This window comes from Silurus aristotelis (assembly GCF_946808225.1).
Source record: "Silurus aristotelis genome assembly, chromosome: 6".
Lineage (NCBI taxonomy): Eukaryota > Metazoa > Chordata > Actinopteri > Siluriformes > Siluridae > Silurus > Silurus aristotelis.
Genome location: NC_139579.1, coordinates 29223545 through 29241447, shown reverse-complemented (window position 1 = coordinate 29241447; position 17903 = coordinate 29223545). Strand labels below are relative to the sequence as shown.

General features: G+C 37.4%; 1 protein-coding gene across 5 annotated transcripts in view; it reads right to left on the bottom strand.

Annotated features, from left to right (window-relative positions):
- The window catches only part of peli1b (pellino E3 ubiquitin protein ligase 1b), a 44934-nt gene that overhangs the window by 22437 nt on the left and 4594 nt on the right, over positions 1–17903 (bottom strand). The window contains exons 1-2 of one of the 5 annotated variants that reach the window (XM_083544802.1): positions 15250–15410; positions 8323–8524 (exon numbers count right to left, since the gene is read on the bottom strand). The exons of 2 other annotated variants lie outside the window; for them this stretch is intronic. The gene's annotated coding sequence lies outside the window, so the exon portion shown is untranslated. Of the gene's footprint in view, positions 1–8322; positions 8525–15249; positions 15411–17903 lie in introns of those variants that run through there. 2 more of the 5 variants (XM_083544801.1, XM_083544803.1) reach the window with 2 other exon arrangements.

Sequence of the window (17903 nt, the reverse complement as noted above, 5' to 3'; positions counted from 1 at the left end):
TTTGTGATTTTGTTTTTTTTATATTTTTCCCTAGTGCATGCTCTACCTTTCATGGGTCATTAGAAAAAAAAAATCACTATACATCAATCACACCTCTGCCCATGTAGTGTATCCTTTGTATCCGCTCATTACATCGCACTCACCAATCACACACAAAATTCACCCTATCAGGCAAGACAGGAAGTCCATCCTGGGTCTCAAGAGAGCTGCTGGAAAAGCTGCAATTCAAGTTGAAAACCTCTCAATCATGCACAGTGTGTGCTTCAGGAAGTGATGTCAGCAAGGACAAGCAGACCCTTTCAGCAGGTCACAAGGCAACATGTGCGTAAGGGCATGCTTTTCATACACACTCATACATCAACATGACAACACAAAACACACACATTTCCTGGTAATGGATTAGAAAAAAAACTAACTATTTCTTCTAAAAAGAGCCTAATTATCTAGCGTAACTATGTAATAACCGTAAGCCCTTTTTTCAAATGCTCTTAGATAGACATGACCTGTGTCAGTAAACGATTTGAAGTAATCTTAGCTGTTTTACTTAATACACAGGTAATGCATGTTTTCCCAGTAAAGAATAAAATGGAATCACTGTTCCGAGACTAGAGGCAGACCAAACCGCTGCAGTTCAGTGAAACATTACTGAAAGACAATAAATCGTGATGTATAAGGATGATGTCATGTCTAAACGGGAGCATGAGCTAATTAGGTAAAGGTTCTTGATTGTTGGGTTTCCATAGCGTAGTGTGTAACAGTAGCCCACAGACACATGAGTTGAAAGATATCAGGATAAAATACAAGTGGATCGTTCTCATTTTATAAAGCAAAACACAGAAAAATGGACAAAGTTTACCATTAAATTCTCTCAGAGACCCCAAAGTAAAACTACAAGGTCACTGTGGAAGGTTAAACCCAAGAAGCATGAAGATGGATTGGTACATCATGGTACATTTGCCATGAACAGTTTTGCATCCACATGTCCATTAGTAAACAGCTGATAATCTCAGCAATAATGGAACTATAATAAATGGACATTCAGTGCCACCCAAATGAAGATGGGTTACCTTTTGTGTCTGCTTCCTCATACCATCTCAGTGGGTTTTTCCATGCCACCATTACCACTTTCTCGCTCATTAGGGATAAACTTAAAGAGACTAATTTATGACCATAAAATGTACAGTCACCATCTATTTAAGCTGCTTTGGGACAATATCCACTGTTAAATGCGCTATACAAATAAAAAAAGTGAATTGAATTAAATCCAGACGTCTCTGAATGTGGAGCTAAAATATATTTGCTACAAATACCATTAATCGCCTGTTTTTACATGCATTACACTTTAATGAATAAAACCAGACCCTCAATCATACAATGTTTGGATTCAAAAAAGTGTGTGAAATGTACAAATGTGAACAATTAACATGCCTTATGGTTTCAGAGGCTAAAATCTTAATTAAGATGAACCAATATAATGCCTTTCCATGACACACTTGTTTAAACTATCCCAAAGTAACCTGCCCTTATTTTATTTGTGACATGTCATTCATTAATAAATGAAACACTGTAATGTTAAATAAACTCTGCTTGTATAAGAGATATAACACAATCTGGATTGCGCTGTTATTCAAAAATATTTCTCCTGCTTTACGGACAGTTTCATACCAAACCGGTATGGATTTGTTTCCTATAAATAAAGTACATGGTGGTTTTCATACACACACACTACGCCTCATTATTAAATGAATAATGCATTTAGACAGATGGTTAGTTTGATCTTATATATATTGGTCCGATTTAGATTCTGTAATGCAACCAGTGGAAATAACGGTGAGTGCACATGTAATTCAACAACCATAGACAACACACAGTCTCTGTTTGCTGTTGCTGGAAGGGAAAGACAGAAGACAAAAGAAAGAGAGAGAGAAAAGAGCACAAAAAGAAGGAAGGGAATAAGAACAGAAGAAGAATCAAAGTGTGCTTTATTACACTAACTAGCTAAGTGAGTCTCTGTCATTTTCAAGAAGCACCCTGTGGTTTGTGTAAAGCCTGGATCGTCTGACCTGCAGCTGTTAAATGTTGATAGTGCTATCAGACTTCTCTCACTCACTCACTGACTTACATAGAGCTCTGTCTAGACCTTTCAAAACCCACTGTTTGCTCCTGCTACACTTTTAAATACACCTATAAAATACACAATATAGAAAAGAAAATAATTTATAGATGATGAAGTGCCTTAAATATACATTTCTTGCATTTAACATTATTTTGTATTTTATATATAAATAGATTAAATCAGTCTTGGAGCAATCTAGAAAAGTCCCGGGTTGAAAGTCACATGTCTCATGAGTTTATATTTAAAATTGTATTTGAAAATTTTCATGACAAATGAGATTCCTACAAACATTTATCTGAGACTATGTCTGATTCTTTTCTTTCTCCCCCTGTTTAAGAGCCACCTGCTAGACTCAGGTGGTCATTCATACACTAGTCTCTATTCACATTATGTTTCGCTATTGATATTGATTTGGCATTCATATTGATGGACAAGTAGCCAGACAAGCTATTATTTTACAGTCCATTCATATTCCATTCAGATTGATGTTCAGCTATTCCAATCCCAACGATACACACACACACACAGACACACACACACACACACACACACACACTTTCAAGCATTTCTCTTATAAAAACAAATGGGCTATAAAACGTATAACATCGTATAAAACTGTAAAGGGAGATATATTGTATCTCACAGATGCAAAATAGGCTCAGATTTTCCATCCTCATGCAGATCACCAAGTCACTGTTGTTACTCCGCCCCCAATTATTCATTAATTAATTAACATTTTCCTCATCGCTGCTTTGTGCAAATCTCAGATGAAACAACTTTTTTGACTGTCCATTTTTTTATTTTTTTTATTTTTTTGTAAACAAAGCCGAGTTAGCATGAGGTGGAAACAGCTGTTCTGTTCCAAGAGCTGAATCCACTTCCTGCCAGGTGTGTCGCAGTGCACGTGCTGCACTCATTGACCACTAAGAGCTTCTAAAGAGCAATAAAACTAAGAACTCGCCCACGTGAGAAATCAAAACCTCCCATATACTGTTATAGTCCTGCACTCATTGGCTACATTTTCCATCAATCATTTTGTTTCCATAATGCTACTGGTTTGAAATTATAACAAACAAACTTCACCACCACACCTGCAGAGAGTGGATGTTCAGGCCTGAGATTCCACCTTTCTTTGACTGTTTTTTTTAGTGGGTGGTCTCATTTGTTTTAGAACACTATATTCTACCAGCCATATTTGTTTTTTTACCACCAAGTTGACGTTTTCAACATGAAGGTTTTTCCGAAACATATACAAACAATACATCAAACAAGTACTGTGACAAAAAACCAAAGAATAAACATCAAAATTACAACACATGCTTTATGGCATGTTTTTCAGTGGACCCTTATCTTTCCAAATCAACTGGTATTTTCAGCAGTGGATGTGTTTTTGACTCGTTATCACGATTATAGTGTAAGTACTGCATTTTTTTTATGCATATTTTTGGTGTGTACTACTTACACAAAATCAGCAAATAAATTAATTCTACGTTTTTCATTAAAACGTAATCTAAAATCGATGCTTGAGGCTTAGATCTTTAGAATGATTTATAGTGACTCCGAACAATGGGATATCGGCCGCGCTGGCATGACGCTGAAGGCTAAGGGGTTTTGAACAGCAAACTTAAAAGGGTTTAACATGCATAATTAAAAATAAAAAACATTTATTTATTTCTTGTGGCCATGACAAATGATGCATCTGAAATTTATTTTTTGGTTTTACTTCATCCACCTCCTTTGGTAATGCATCACTTCAAAGCTACACCCTAAACAGAGATGAAAAAAGCCGCAAATGTGTAGGTGGGTGCGTTTTAAGCATGTGTGAGAAATAACAGCAGTTGAAACTTTGCTCGATTGCAGGGTCATTAAGGTTAACTTTGCTGTAGCACAGAGACCAATTAAATCATACTGAAACCAAATGTGGGGCATGCAAAAAGAAAAAGTGGTGCATTATTGGACACCGCAAGGAACAGTGAGTAACCTAATGCTTTCACCAGAAAACACAGAATTATAGCAGAAAGCCACTTTTATCTTTGTATTATATTTTAAGTACAGTGGCCTGATAGTGGCCACAAAGTGGATCAGTTTCTAATTTATGAAGCCCCTTGCAATATTTTATCATGCATATAAACATAAATTTTCCTATGGGGTTGATGTTCAGTGGGGATTATATTCAGACCAAAGTTTTGATATAAAGTCATAGACTGAATCACATAAGTTATTTATAACAATCCTTGCAGTTTGAAATTCCAAAAATAGTCTGCAAAACAAAAGAAACTATTTAAATAGGAAATAATAGATTATAATCAATATTTTAAATAGAATACACAATTGTTGCTTATGGCACTATGCACAAACTAAACCTTTAAACAGTTACAGCCTTTGTGTAAGGTGAGCTGGCAAAGGTTGAGTGCTTTTATTACTTAAACATATCTCCAGGAGAGATTCAAATGAGAAACATGCTGCATCCCTGTATGCCTTCTGCCTGTCCAAAATACCATCCAAAATTGAATGTGTCCCAAATTGTAGCATTAACATGAGTATCCTAGAAGTACACGGATGGTCTACTACTTCTGGAAGTGTGAATCCTTAAACAATTTTTCAGTTATAATTTTATATTAATTTTAAAATTTATAAAGTTATAATATTACACACAACCTTGAATAGGATAGAGTTTGGTGATTGGTTGCTTTGCTGAATTTAGCCTGCAAAAATGTGTCACAACTTAAATGTTTAAATCTAAATACATAAGATTACTGGATGGACGCTGTATAAAAAGAGTGCTATGTTTTATAGGTAGTTGTGGAAGATTGCAACACATTTGGACATCTTGCACTAAATAGTTTAATGATTTTAAAGACAGTTCAGCTATAATGATTCATGATTAGTTATAAAGCCTCTGATGAATCAATGACACATTTGAAGCAAGTGTAGACTATACAATATATAATATAGGCAAATGTTTTGGACACCTGACCATAAGCACGTATGTGCTTGCCACACAAGATCTTCCATGTCAAATATTGTAAACCATATCTTTATTAAACTGGCTTTTTGCACAGGGGAATTGTTAAGCTGGAACAGGTTTGGGTCTCCTAGTTCAAATGAAGGGAAAATTTTATGTTACCACATCCAAAGTCATCCCAAGTTCGTGGTAACACTTTGGGGAAGACACATATGGCTGAAAAAGTCAGATGTCCCAATAATTTTATCCTGATATTGTATTACAGTAGTTCAATACAGGGCACTTTAAGAAGTAGTGGGTTATGCCTTATTTATTGAGATGAACAAAGACACACCTCTTTTTCTGAGACCTGAGACAACAAACCCAAAGCAACATGGAGACACAAACATGCTGAAGACATATGGTTTCTATTTAAAATATGTATCTCAAATATATTTCAAAATGATTAACAAAAATGTTTTACAGTTTAAAGCAGTGCATTATAAAGTGTTTATAGAACCTTTTGACAGTTTTAGTTTGTTTAGTCTATTGAAGAACAAATTGTACGCTGCCTTTGATCCGAACAGCTTAAAAGCTGAAAAACTTCCTGAACTGAGAAAATGAGGCCAGTGAAACGTTTTTGTTGTTTGGGACATTGCGAAAGAATGACCAGGGTCTCCACCCAGCAGTTAAAACTGAAAAACTGGGTTCAGCAAGAACACAAACAGTTGCATACATCCACACACACCACAAACACACAAACCCACCACACACTTCTGTATCTGAGCAGGGCGGTGTAGTTGTTCCCCAGCTGTTCCTGTCCTGATCATACGCACATGTCTTTCTCTCAAAGCTGGCAACAACCGTAAAAAAAAAAAGCCTTCTTATCTCCTCTTCTGTAAACAGGTTTTCTGTCTATCTCATTATTTCTGCCCCTCTCCCTCTTACATCGTCTTCCTTTCTCTTTCGCCACACAATATTTACCATAGCAAAGCTTGTATTCAGAAGAATTTCAGATGGGGGATTTTCTCTTTCAGACATGTGATTCAACAATCGCACTTGCTTTCCAGGAACACAAGTCCACATTGTTCATGATTTACAAAACACTGTCTTGGAAGCCTGTGTAAAGGCGGCTTGCAAAATGAAAGCAGTGAATTTTGAACACAGAGCTACCGCCTTGCTTACTGACCACAATGACCAAAGAATCTCTTTGTAAAAAAACATTTTTAGTTCTCACCAGAAAACATAATTAAAAAGACAATATCCACCCTGGATGATTTACAAATGAGTAATTATATTTCTTAAACACACCCTTTAGTTCAGAATTCTTATGTTGAATTACATACACACAATGCATCCTGAAACAAGCATTTTTAGTCTCCATGGCAAACAAAAATAAACAGCAGCATTATTTCTGCTGAATCATTACTACCACATCCTGGAATAAGACCAGAATGTCTAATATGCCCCCCCCCCCCCCCCCCAAAAAAAAAAATTACTCCTATTAACCATTAAATCCATCACACCAGGAGACTGGATATCATTTTCAATAAGACAAAGAGTCCCAAGCTATTAATTCCAACCTCGGGTTTCAGGGTGCTTATGAGGGATTTTAGCAGAAAATCTGAACTGAAGTGAAAGCTAAGCATGCCTGTCCCATGTACACACAGCCACAGCTTGTTCACAAGATCATGAAAATCAAAGCTAATGGCAGCTTAGCCGGACTGATTAAAAATGACAGAAGGGGGTCTGTGGACACGTCAGGATGCTTTCTAAGCAGAGGCACAGTGCCTTATTCAGAGTTTTTACTTCTTTACACCTACCCAGCTAATCTATATAAACGATTTGAGGTGTCTGGTAGCAATCATGACCCCCCAGACAAGAGAGATGGGGCTTTGTAACCCCCAGATGTCACACACAAGTGTGTTTCTGTCTCACTTCTGGCTGCTTCTGCCACACACACACACACACACACACACACACATACACACTCACTATTTATAAGCGTAAATGGTGTCCACAAGGCACAAACATGAGGAGTTTTACGGTATAAACAGAGGGAAACACAATGAGGCCCTGAGTGATTAATACCAAGAATCTTACTCATTACAGTAACAGTATCAATACTGATGATACTGTGCGTGAAAAAATACTCACTCAGTGTGAAATATTTGGTAACACTGCATCCCCAGTAAATATTACTTGCAAACAATTTCGAAAAACAAACAGTAAAAAGCACAGTAAAAAGGGAAACTAAAAATCTGAAACCTTTGCACAATATCAAACACACCCCTTAAATTATATATTTATATGCATATCCAGATTCTTAACATATTGTATTTTTTAATGACTTACCATTGCATGATATGCGGTTGCTGATTCTATACCAATTATTAAAAAAATCTGGTTGTCCATGAGATTAAACAAGTATGGCTAAAATTACATATATTTTCTTAACATAGAAAACATATAAAGTATATAGCTGCAATTAGTATGTGGTAAAAAAAAAAAAAAAAAGAAAAAAAAAAAAGAAAAAAGAAAAAGGCATTATAAAGGTCCAGGCTAATTTCATAAAAACTTATACTCTAGGAAAAAAATATAGATGTGTTTTAGACAAAATCAGCAACATAGACTGACCACATCACTGCCTCTAAAAATGTGTAGTGAACTGGGAAACAGCTTGTTAAGGTATGCTATATGGACGAAAGTGTTGCGACACCTGACTCTTCCAGCCATATGTGGTTTAAACTGTTAACACAAAGTTGGAAGCACACAATTGTATATGATGAATGTGTATGAAGTATCATTTACTTTTCCCTGGAACTAGGAGACCCAAACCTTTTTCAGCATGGCAATGCCCCTATGCACAAAGCTAGCTCCATTAAGATATGGTTTACATGGGATGGAGTGGAAAATCTTGATAGCGTGGCATGCTACAGAGCTCTGATTTCAAACCTAATGAACAACTTTGGGATAAATTGGAATGTTCACTGCACCTCAGACCTCCTAACCCTACATCTGTGCTAGGGCTGAAACGATTCCTCAAGTAACTCGAGTACTTCAAATACAAAAAAGCATCGAGGCAAATAATTTGCCTCGATGCTTCATTTAGTCCATCTAACTACACACAGAGCACTGTGTTTCCCCACGGACCATTATTACTGACGCACCTGGGGCATTGACTGCACTCAAACTGCTATAAGGGCTCTGTATGAAAACAAATTAGTTTATGTTAATAAAAAGGAGTAAAAACATAGAATACCTTCAGAACGGACCACTTTCTCTTTAGTACTGCAACTCTCTGTTCTGTCCCACTGACACAGTTGACAGAAGCAGCAACATGTTGCCATTCGCACTGCTTCTTTTTATTAGTGCTTCCGCTGCTGTGGCCATCAAATAATGTTGGTTTCCGGGTTCCGCACAGTTTTATAAATGAGACCCCTGGACAGGTAACACAGAAGATGCTGCAGAATAAAAAATGGAGGAACGGGGAGAAAACAGCGAGGGGTGAGGAGAAGATTCAGAATACTTGACCGGTATTCTGTATTTTTGTGATTTTGATAATAGGTAGAATACTCAATTACTAAAATAATCGATATCTGCAGCCTTAATCTGTACTTGACTTTACTAACACCTTTGTGGCTGAATGAGCACAAATCTCCACAAGCACACACCAATAAATAGTGAAGCATATTCCCAGTAAAGTGGAGGTTATTATAATAGCAAAATGGGGATGAATTTTGGAATTTCTAAAAAAAAAAAAAAAAAAAAAAAAAAAAAAAATGAACAAAAACCATATATAACAATTCAGGTGTCCACAAACTTTTATCAGCATACTGTACGTAATATATGATTGATGAGACATGCCAGCCTGAAAACAATGGTTTGATGTAACACCCATCCTCCCGAGAGAATAATTTCCACATGCTCAGTGAAGCTACATAGAAAGTAGTCAAAGACAGAGAACAACACAGTGGTTGTGTTCCAAGTTCCAGGAATAATTTGAATATGAAACAACACATTATTCAAAGTATTTCTGTTTAACAAATTGGAAGTGTTTAATATAAGGCTATTATGCAACTGAAGGCAACAGCTGCATAGAAAAAGACAGCACAATGAAGAGGGAGAAAACAGCCTGTAGCTGTTGTGGTGATGTTCCAGCACAATTCAGCACAAATACCTCATGAGAAAAGTTACAATTATCTGCAGCATTGTGATGTTTGAGAGGCAAATCACACACACACACACACGTAAATAAAATATGGAACGGTGCAGCTCATCTAAGATTTTAGGAAGCAGGAACTTGCTAGCATTACTGTTATTATCATCGTCAGAAATTGTGAGCCTAAATTTCAGGCATGCCAGAGATCTGAGCTGGGTCTAATCTCGATAAGTCAACCATCCATATTAGTGTCTGGATCTGATAGTCACTTTTTGCTAACGAAAGGCAAAAACTGATTCCAAATTAACAGCAAAACAAGTCGGGGCCATTTTTCAGGCACATTCACACATCCCGGTGAGAAAGTGTTTGTTATTATATTTGACAGAAGACAGTAGATCGGATCACAATTAAATTCATTTACACAAAACTCACATGGGATGTGACGTGTAAGGTCAGAAATTAATAACCGGCTGTCTAATGCACTACCAAAACATCATACTACACTTTTAGATACAAAACTAGTCAGCAACAGAACATGATCTGAGTGTCCAAGCTGAGTCGGGAGTTATTTTCTACTTGAACGTGAAATTGGCAGGGTTTTGAAATTGCAGTTCAAAATTTCACAGGAGCATCAATAACATCACTGCAATCCGTATCATGACTGCCTGATTCACTACATTGATGCTATCAAACAATGAGGAAATCACACATGATTATTAAGACATACACTTCATTATTTTGGTTCAAATATTTATTTAAGCACCTTAAAGGCATAAAAATCCAAATTGTTTCCAATATTGATAAATCTAGTTGCTGAAATCCATTGAAAGCAGCACCAAAAGTGTTCTCCCGAACCACCAGTAGCATGTACTGATCCTAGTCAGCTTCAAACAGGGCCTCAATGATACTAATAATAATAATAATAATAATAATAATAAGTTTAATTTATATAGCGCCTTTCCCAAGGTCAAGGACGCTTTACAAGGTACAATATTTCAGTATATCAAGACAGATGAAATATAATGAACATACATAAACATAAACATATTCGTCGGACATTTGCCCAGGACGAAGGATCACATGCAGCTGCATGAGTTAATAGCAGAGACAACATAGACATAAAAACATACAGGACAAGAGATAGAACACTACATAGTACATGAAACATACACCACATTTCAGAAAAATGAAAGGACTCCTAACACATATGCATTGACTGATAGTGGAGGTTAAAAAGGTGGGTCTTAAGCCTTGATTTATTTTACTACATACAATATCATATTATTCAACAGAAGGCTCTTGATTTCACACATAACCACATCAAATAAATATTCATAAACATACAAAGGGTTTGAAATGGCACAAGATTCTTAACTGATACTGCTTTTCATGAGCTAATATGCTAAAACAGAACATTAGAACCTGATGTTCTAAATATGTGTAGCCTGAGACAAGTTTACAGTGTCACACTTCATTCTTTATTTCCAGCTAACAATTAAGGCTTACACACACACACACACACACACACACACACACACACACACACACACACACACACACACACACACACACACACACACACACACACCAGCACATGTGCAGCTGTTTTCTGTAAAAAAAAAAAAAAGAAAAGAAAAAAAGAAAAAAAAAAGACCCAAGTTCAAACAAATCTTCAATCAAGATGTTGGGAAAGATACAAACAACACACACACACACACACACACACACACACACACACACACACCTCATCAAATCACAAGGCTTCGTTTCCAGTTAACGTTCAGCCTAATTACACTGCCTGGTCTCTTCCTTGCCACTTTGGCAGGCTATTTTACTGAAAATCATTAAACAAATGCTAGCACGCTGGAGAACTGCATTTTAATCAGATTCTAGTGCAATTTTTTTTTTTTACACGCAAACTGTTTTCCAAGAAGGTCAGCGCTGTAATAAAACCTACACTGAAGCCATTAGATGTTATCGGCCCTAACAACGGAGCTCGTCCTGTGCATGGTTAACGTGAAACTTAAAATTTTGTACACTACACAGCCTTCAGCGTAGCAGCCAGTGCTTTATATACACACACACACACACACACACACAGCTAAATTCTGACAGAGACTCGAATAGTAACTGTACATTACAGGAAATATAGCAAAATTTTACCTTTCATATCATTACATTTGTGAACAAACTCGCTGCTCACAGTCATCGCTGATTTGCAAACTGATTCAAGGATGTTTTACACGAGACAGCAGATGATTGTGACTTCCTTTACAACAACACACTCCCTACAGCACATGTTGGCTGCTATTCATTGCTTTACTTGCAGCGAGACACCGATTGCATCAGACCACGTGATCCATCACCATCCAAAAAGCTTGAACATCTCAGAGCCTCTGTGATAACTCACAGGCTGAGAAAACTGTCTCAAAGTGAGTCAAGGATTAAGACCTCGGAGCCGGAATCATGTAGCATGCCCTAGGCATTGGTTTTTGCATAGAGCAGCCAAACCTCCAACAAAACTGACACATTTCCATTAAAGTGATTGACTTCCTGTTTAGAATAACATCCCACCTCCTTGTTATGTAGACATCTAGTTTTGGGGGGGGGGGAACACAACAAGGCTTTTAGAGGTTTGTTTCGATGTGTACTCACAAGCACTTCTGAAAAAAATACTATAAAAAGGATTAAGACCATTGAATTATCTAAATTATGTGTGCTTAATAATCAAAGACTGCTTGATGCTGTAAGGAGCGTAGTTAGACTGCTAAATGAGTGTGTGTATGTTCTGAGTGAGCAAACATTTTGGCTATGAAACACAGATACTGAACCCGGATACTGATGTATTCAAGAAGAGAGGTTTTATTAACCCTCAGAGCCCACTTTTAGCTCATTACTGCCATCTTATCTATCTGCCTGTCTATCTTCTTCTTTCATCTGGCTGTCTATCTCTGCTTTTGTAGCCTCAGGGCTAGGGAAAAATAGACAGCTTGTTTTTTGTCCAGTCTGTGGGTTATATCTTGATCCCAGCCACCAAGAAAAATACCCAGCTTAGAGCATTTCATATCAGTTCCTTAGTTCAACCAAAGGTCACAACATAAGTGTATCTTAGAAGACAGAAACAGAGCAAATGCAAGGGGGAGGGGGGGGTGTATGGGTTGACAGAGAGAGAGAGTGAACATGGTTCAACTTCCCTTCATCAACAGTAATCAATTGTTTCTCTGTTTTGAAGGTTGTGTGTGTATGTGTTGTAATTATTTTAGCAAAACACTCCATGGGCCTTGCTATGTATAACATACAGATAGGTAAAAGTGGGGACAGGTGCTTGTCAATTATTCAGTGATGTGAACACAGCAAACGAAGAAACCATATGTCTGATGATTCAAACAAGCAAACACACACACACAGCTTGAGAACCAGGTCACGAGAGAGAGACAGGCACAAATGCAGACAAAATTAAAGAAGTGAATGTTGATCCTCATACAGGAAGTCAGTTGGTGGGAAACAGGATATGAAGTGGGGAGCAACAGGAAGTAATGAAGTGTTTATGCTTAGGTCCCATCTCAATATTCAGCAGGTGTCAGCAGAAATGTAGTTGAAACACAAAAAACCTGCAGATCATATGAGTCTTTTACTAATCTTATCTTTGAAAGCACACACAAACAGAGCAGTTCTCAGAAAAGTGGCGAGATAAGCAAGACATAACAAACGATTATGTAGTTCAAGTACACAAACAGTATATATATATATATACACACACACACACACACACACACACACACACACACACACACACACACACACACACACACACACACACACACACAGTCAGTCAGACGGATGTGCAAGAAATGTGTGTGGTATGAAGCTCTTTTCACACCACCACTTGGAATGTGATACCTTCAACAGGAAGTGGTAGATAAAGAACACTTGAGACACAGATCGACACACAAATCCTGGGGACTCTACATGGATACAATCAAACCCGTTCTCTATATTAAGTGAGAAACCATGAAGTCAACGTAAAGTCAGATATCTTCTTATGTGTTGTATAAATTGCTCTTCTGCTTAATATTTTGAGAATTGTCAGTGAAATGTCTGCACAATGAATGATCAAGCGCAGACAAGGTTTACACAACACTGGAAGGTGATTTTGATAATCAAAATGGAGGCCAAGGAAAATTTCACAGCACTGAAAGGAGCAATAAAAGAAATGGAAGAAGAACCGGGTAAAGAGATGTTCTGCAAAGAAAGCTAAAGCCCTTAACACGGCATGTGTGCTCACGCTTATGTTAAATGCACTTCCTCTCAATCTCCCAGGTCCCCAAAGAATACAGACATGACTGCTGCCCTGCTTGCTCCCTGTTCTATGATGCTGCCTCTTGCTAACTCACTGGCTGTTTTCTGTACATGTGCTTACAGTGAGAGTTGAAGAATAAATAAATCACAGCATCAGACTGGCATCGCAGGATTTTTAAAAAGACAGTGTAAAAGAATTTTAGATTTTTAAGTCCATTATGCATCCGGAGACAGACACTAGATGGACAAAATATTGGGACAACCAGCCATACTGTAACTGGTACTTCCACGAACTGTTGGTACTGTTATTACACACAAGTGTACTGGATGTCCTTAAATGTGGTAGAATTGAAATTTACCTTCCCTTAAACTAGAAGACCCAAATCTGTTTCAGCATGGCAATGCCCCTGTGCACAAAACCAGCTCCATGTAGATGTGCTTTACATTGTTTGAACTGGAACCTGACCTCAACCCTATAGAACACCATTGAAATGAACTAGAACGCTGGGCCCCAGGCCTTCTCACCTCACCAACACGCCCTAATGGGTGAATGAGCTCAAAGCTATTCGGTATGTATGATGATCTATATAGTCCATTAGTGGTTCTGTATTAAATATCATAATAAATCCATCCCTTAAATATAACATTTGCTCCTAATCAGAATTTTTATATGTAAAAAAATATAAATGATAATATTTGTGATATCTTAGAAAAAAGTATTTTAGGTGTGATCATATTGTCATTTTGCCCAGCCCTTATTTGTACTCACTCGTCCATCCAAGAGCCTTCTAAAAAATCTGCCTGTTTATTATTACAGACATCACTGGCAAAAAGGACAAAGCTGTTGTTTTTATTTTTTATTAAAACATGTATACTGAATAAAGATTAATAAATTAATAAAAATTAAAAAATGTATAAATAATAATCTAAAGTTTAAGATGCTCTGCTTAGATGTTGAATTATTCACCACTGAACAGATCATCGGTATGAATATACATTTTTGAAGTTCCTTATATATTTATTAACAAATATGTCTTGATTTGTTTCTTAAAATTTTTTGTACAAATTTTAAGGTTCGGGCAATAAATAAAAAAATAAAATAAATGTTACAAAGGGAATCCTGTAATAATATTGCAATCAGAAATAATTGAAATATTAAAAAGGTGCACATGCGGGATGGGAATGCAAATCGTGAAGGATGAAACATGTTCAATGTTGCCAGGCTGGAATAAAAAAAAAAAAGAAAATCCTTCATAATTTAAAGGACAGCACTTCAAAAATTCCTCGTGGTGATATTTCAAATTTTATGAATTTACTAACACACTCCACTTTGCACAACTTTAATGAGTAGTGAGTAATAAGGTTTAACAGTCCCATTACTAAACACAAATGCACAGACACACACCCACACACACCCACACACACACACACATGCACACACATGCACACACAAACACACAAAACCGTCAGTCCTAAATCTGTCAGTTACAGCTGAGACAAAAAAATATTTTATATTACAGAGAGGTGAAAAACCACAAGGTCACGCATTCATTCTCTCTCTCCTTCACTCTCTCTCACTTAGCACCTTGGGTCAAAGTTATTAATTCTAGAGCTGCAAAACCACTACAGGTGTTACAATAAAATGAACAGAGATAGACACACACACACACACACACACACACACACACACACACACACACACCACCTACATCACACACCTGTACTTACACAAAGTAGGTCACCATGAACAACCTGTTCGAAACAAAGAAGGGTACATAACACATCTGCTCACCACTTCTGCAGAAACTTACACACACACACACACACACACACACACACACACACACACACACACACACACACACACACACATAACCAAAGTCCATCATCAGCTAATCAGGAGGCAACGATAAAACACAACACAATCGGCTCTCCCGCGTCTGCCCCGGGAAAGGAAAGTCATTACGCAATACAAAGAGAACGAAACAATGCACAGGGAACGACTCTGTTTATGAAAAAAAAGGGCAATAAAATGAAAACGAGGCGAGAGAAACGGAACAGCTGCCATTCTTTAAACACCAAAGCTCTAAAGGGAGAAACCAAATAAGGGCTTTGATCAAACTGAAACCAGGGTTTCTCAAACATGACACCATCTGTAGCATGTTCAGATGCAACAAGTTCCCTATAAAAAAGTAAAATGCAATGATAATGAACACATAATTTGTGCTGCTGGTGTGTTAAGTAAGACCTGTGGTCTTACTGAGAAAAGCCTGGGGCGTAGCTGGTGTTCCAGCTCGTCTCAAAAGTGTTCAGCGGCACTTTGTGCAGAATAGTCAGGTTCTTCCACTTCAGCCTTCGCACACCATATCCTTACAGAGCTCACTTTGTGCACACGGGCACTGTCATTCTGGAACAGGTAGTTCTCAAAAGTAAAAAAAAATAAATAAAAAAAAAATAAATAAATGGTTTTGGTACTGGTGTATATAACCTAGTTATACAATATATTATAGTCAACTACAAATAAAAGGTTTATGAATGATTAGTCAGACATTTACACACACTTGATGTCACGATTTGACTTGAAATACATGCAAATGGGGAAACATCTTTCAGTTCAGAAAACAATTCAGAGACCTGAATATAATGAGAAGTTCCAGCACATGAAGGGTTTTCCCAGGCTGCCACACTAACATGTAAAGACAGAGATGCACTTTCACTATGTTATACTGCATGCTTTTTCCAACCACATTTTTCCTGTGGCTAAATATCAAGCAGCGTGCAATATAAGTCGTAAGATGCACAAGGCAATGACGCTATAGCGAGAAATGCATTGCAAAATGAGTAAACCAGAGCAATGTGATATAATCTTGCATAAATTGTGCTACAGAGTTTGCTCGATGAAATTTTGGCTCTGTGTCAAATCTGAATCCATGACCCAGTACACAACAGTCATCTCTAAACAGTCATATTGGCAGCGGGGCAGTTCACACACCACACACTCTATAATAAACGGAGTTTGAGCAAGATTCTTCTATTGAGGAGAAGGAAAATAGGCAGCAAGTGCGCTTATATGCCACTTCCGTTTGTGCGTTTATGTCCTGTGGTGTGCAACTGTGCGGCGCACTGACAGAGATACCGCTGATTAGGATCAGAGCTCAGAGAGCAGAGGAAGTAAGTGCTGTTATGAACAACACAACAGCTTTAGCGCTGATTAGCTGCTCTGTTCCTGTCCAAACATTCAGATCAATTTAAAAATAATTTGATCGAACTCCTGGTATACTAATATTCTAAGGAGTAGAGACAAGTTGTCATCTGCGCACCATTCGAAAATACAAATGCTTCTTTGATAAGATATTTTGGATTTTAGTCTCCATGATTATTTAGTGCAGACAATCGAGATTCATTGGACCAGGCCTACCTGGGTTATTAAGGCAATGAGTCATCTGATAAACTTGGCCTGTCTGGATTTAGACGTGATATCTTCTTTCTGAGCCAACACTGACACCAAGTCAATTAGGTCAATGAGTCAGAAACCATTGTGGCCTTTCAATACTCAATCAACCACCAACCTGTGTAACAATGAAACTATATAATAAACACCAAATAACTGCTAATAACTATTTGCTATTTTTCCGAATAGATGCGGTTAAAGGTTGAGAAAATATCTTAATGTTAATCAATGCTCAGGATATTTTCAACAGATTGGGTTTTTTCCCTATCATTTTAAGAGCAGCGTTACCATAGTTAAAGATCCGTGCTTGGTCACAAAAACAAGGCCTTTAATCACCAAATATATATTTCTTTTAATTACACAAATGTTGAGGTTGAGCTTACCTCTTTTCACATAAACTGAAAGTGGTAGCTCACTGGTTAAAGCATTAGGCTTTGGCTCATTAGTTGAAATCCCAGCACCACCAAGATGCCACTGCTGGGCCCTTAACCCTCAGTTGCTCAGTTGTGTAACTGATAACTGCAAGTTGCTCTGGATAACGCCGTCTGCCAAATGCCATAAATGTTAATGTAAATAAACTCCAACAGGATACTATACTGAATTGACTGTAACCCCAGATGAAAACATCTGCTCTACTGGCTTCTGTTTCTTTTTCAGGCTATGATACCTTCAGATTCACACATTCTGAATCCTTATTTCTGTTCTAGGAATGACAATTTTAGCAGGAAAGGCGTCAAGTTTCTTAAGTGGCGAGTCAGATCTCATCTATTCTTTACCAAGGAAAGTGACACCGTTTGCTCGACTCGTGTTTATTTAATTGAATTCGAGAGGTGTGCAACTTTAGGCCTCTAAAGTGTAATGCTGGGCGACAAGTGAAATCTACAAATATCAATATGGACGTGTTTGTTGGAAAATTCAGAAAAGTTGATAC